Source organism: Zea mays, chromosome 6 (genome assembly GCF_902167145.1).
Source record: "Zea mays cultivar B73 chromosome 6, Zm-B73-REFERENCE-NAM-5.0, whole genome shotgun sequence".
Lineage (NCBI taxonomy): Eukaryota > Viridiplantae > Streptophyta > Magnoliopsida > Poales > Poaceae > Zea > Zea mays.
In genome coordinates this window covers 93,954,951-93,958,519 of record NC_050101.1, presented here as the reverse complement: position 1 = coordinate 93,958,519, position 3,569 = coordinate 93,954,951, and the positions used below count along the sequence as shown (strand labels likewise).

General features: G+C 43.2%; 1 long non-coding RNA gene and 1 other non-coding gene across 2 annotated transcripts; both read right to left on the bottom strand.

Moving 5' to 3' along the window:
• Positions 1 to 2,481: 2,481 nt before the first annotated feature.
• LOC115029019 (MIR166aHG) lies at positions 2,482 to 3,343 on the bottom strand. The gene has a single exon (NR_163705.1). It is a non-coding gene; the product is annotated as an MIR166aHG (long non-coding RNA).
• MIR166a (microRNA MIR166a) lies at positions 2,616 to 2,828 on the bottom strand. The gene has a single exon (NR_121039.1). It is a non-coding gene; the product is annotated as a microRNA MIR166a (primary transcript).
• Positions 3,344 to 3,569: the final 226 nt, after the last annotated feature.

Genomic DNA, 3,569 nt, shown 5'->3' with positions numbered 1-3,569 from the left:
TATTATAGATTCCCCAAGACATATCAACATACATAAAAATATACTTATTAGCGACTGCTCCTATATATAAAAATGAAGCGAGACGACGTGTGTTTTGTGGGGGGAAACGAGATCAGCAACTGAGTTTGGCAGAAATGATGCGAAAGAAATCCTATTGCCAAGACAACAATAAGGTGTTGTTTGGTTTATGGACGGTAACATAAATGACAGGGATAATGATTCATAGCGGTAATAATTATTTTCGTTTCCGGCGTATCTTATTACGGTTAGACTTAAAACAAACACGATTTAACATATCCATCACGTTATACTCATATGAACCAAACAACAGCTAGCTATGTGTGCACCATGTACCTAGCAAGAGAATCTTTAGGGATTTGGAGGCATCGGAGACACCAGCATGCGCTTAACATGTTGCCAAGTCTCCAGAGTCGTTGTAAAGCATCTCGATTCTCGACACAAAAAATAATAAGAGCATGGGACAGCACGCACGCGCGCGCATGGAGGGTTGAAACAGCAAACAGAGGTAATTAAGATCTAGATGCTTCAATGGTACTTCTTGGGTCTATTAAAAAAATAAATATTCGTGCGATCAATATATCTAGCTCAATTTAACTATGGTATTCGTGACAATTGATTCTAGTCAATTTTGATCACGTTTAATTTATTCTAAAAGCATGCATATTCTATAACTAATAATATAATGATATTTATTATTCTATATTATGAATGTTTATATTTTTTGTATAAACTTATTTAAAGTTTAGACTATTTGACTTTAAAAAAACGAGGATTGTATTCTTTTATAAACAGAGTAATTAAACTGTAGCAATAAGGTTACACCATGCAAAACCAATGAATAGATCGGTGTCAATAATGCCTTAACAGCATACATACTGATGTAGCTTATACATGTATATATGACGTATGTATCTAGCTTAGGGGGTGTTTGGTTTATAGGGACTAAACTTTAGTCCCTCCACTTTATTCTATTTTAGTTTCTAAATTGTTAAATAAAGAAACTAAAATAAAGTTTTAGTTTCCATATTTAGTAATTTAGGGACTAAAATGGAATAAAATGGAGGAACTAAAAATTAGTCCATAGAAACCAAACACCCTCCTACTCTCTTCTAGGTTTTGACATGGTAGTAGTGTAGAGACTTGTATACCAATACCACAAGATTAAATACCAAGGAAATCAAGCTTCACTTATGTATATACGCACGCTGCATTCATGTTCCCAAGAAGTGAAGAACAAGATCTGCAGGCAAGGCATCTCTAGCTCTAACTTAACATACCGGAGGAGTAACGTGTCGACACAGTTTGATAGTGTTTTATATTGTTTCATAATAAAATATACTAATCATGCATATGCCAAGCTCTCCTGTAGATTAAGCTTAACATATTCCCAGATTTCCATAAACTGGAATAACCTAGATAGGACCAGTCATTGCAACAATTGGAGAAGCAAGGAGCGACACAAACCTTCGATCTGATGCCTGCAAGATCTGCATATGGTGTGTGCGTGTGTGTGTGGCAACAATTATACATGGCATTATACTCATTTCTTTCATTCATGCATTGTCGTTTGATGCATTGATACCGACAATTTCGTTGGTCTACACTCTACAGAGATGCATGAGAACATGATTAATAGAGAATCTGGTTGCTAAACTAGCTAGGAATAAATATAATGATACCATGCATGCTCTTATTCATGCAAGCTAAAGTCATATGGAGTGCATATATATACATAAACTAGAGAGAACATGGTGATGTGTATGCAGAGCAGAAGGCAGTTTGCATTGGAGCATGCACAAAATGCAGTAAACAATGTGTTTTAAGAAAGGGAAACAGAAAGAAACTAAGCAGCCGACGAAAGGTAAGAAGAACTGAAGCAAAATTAGGCCTGGACATGTGGATACACCTCCAAAATAATAACCATCGGATTGTTCATCAAATGAATTATTAAAGGATCTGCATATGGATGGATGGATGGATGGATGGGATGAGAGGGGGTAGCAGATCGAGATGCATGGCCTTTAATGATGGCAAGTTTTTTTTTTCTCCCCTAGAGCTCACCCACCCTCTTGTTTCATCGTTTGTCAGCTCATCACAGGGTAATTATTGCGAGGGAAAGAGAAGAATCAGAAAGATCCCCACCACTACCATACATGAGCCATGGGTATGTGTGCAGCTGCTGCAGATGCGGTCAGTCATGCAGTCATGACCACCCATCATTACACCAATCTGCATCTCATGCAGGTAGCTCGCTCTAGAGGTATCCTCCTCTCTTCAGTCGTCTTTGAGTTCTTCACCGTGGCAGCCACACCCAAAAGATTTAACAATCTCCCCATATCATATAAGTACCCCCCCCCCCCCCCCCCCCCCCCGAGAAAGAAGAAACTGAAACTGCAGGGGGACCAACGAAGAAAAAGAAAAGAAAGCAACAAGAATTAAACGGCCGCGTATGCATGTATATATTCAGCAAATCAGCTATATTAGCTTACCCGGTTCAGATTTGCATGTACGTACCCCCAGCTTGACCAGCGGATGGAGCTCATCTGATGGAGGTGGAGGCCCGCGCAGATCAAGATCATGGGGAGCCCTTCATTTTGGGGGGAATGAAGCCTGGTCCGAGATCTACACCACTCGTCTCCGTCCGCTCGGTCTCGATCCAAGAGAGGGGGGAAGAGGAAGAAGAAGAAGAAGAAGAAGAGAGGGATCGAGATAGGAGTAGGAAGCGAAGAGTAGCTGCTAGGAGAGAAGAGAGACTAGAGAAGGAAGGAGCGGCGGCGGCGGCCCCGAGCCAGACAACATTCCCCTCAAAGACGAAAGGCTTCCTGATCTATCCATATTATGGAGTATAGTAGAGTATGTGTATCTCCAGCTAGCTAGCTTATCCGCCTTGACCTCGCTTGCATCTTGATGGTTCTACCACCTCCTGTATCTATGTGTCTCAGCTCGCTCCCGGCCTACCTCTCAGCTTTTTGGGGGTACGAGATGTGGTGCAGGGAGGAGGGGAGATCCGGAAGTGAAGGTAGAAAGGTCGGTATGTATGGAGGAGGGGGAGGAAGAGGAGAGGTAGCTGGAAGCAAGAAAGCAAGCTATATGAATGGATGGGGGCCGGCGAGTTGAATGGGCAGGGCACACAGCAGGAGGAGGACGAAGGGGAATTGAAAGGGCGCCGGCCCCCCACGAGGCACGGCTGGTTCCAAGGGGGTGCTGTCCCCGTCCCGGTCCCGGCAGTGCGCGCTAGCTGTGCATGTGCTGCTGGTGCAATACAATGGCGACGACGACGACGGTCGGAGGAACAAGCAAGGAATAGGAGGAGGAGCAGCAGGAGGTCTTGATTATTGGGGGACGCATGCGAGTTATGGTGGACCTCTGCCGTTTGCTGCCATGTCGTCCAGTGCCCAGCACAAGAATTGCTACCTCCACCTACCCAACCTTTTCCCTGTTTTTTCTTCTTGAGCTGCAGTGCGTGTGACAACCTAGCTAGATCTGCCCAACTTTTTGTACCTGCCTGTAGCACCATGCGCCACTATGCCGTGTTGATTCTTGCTTTA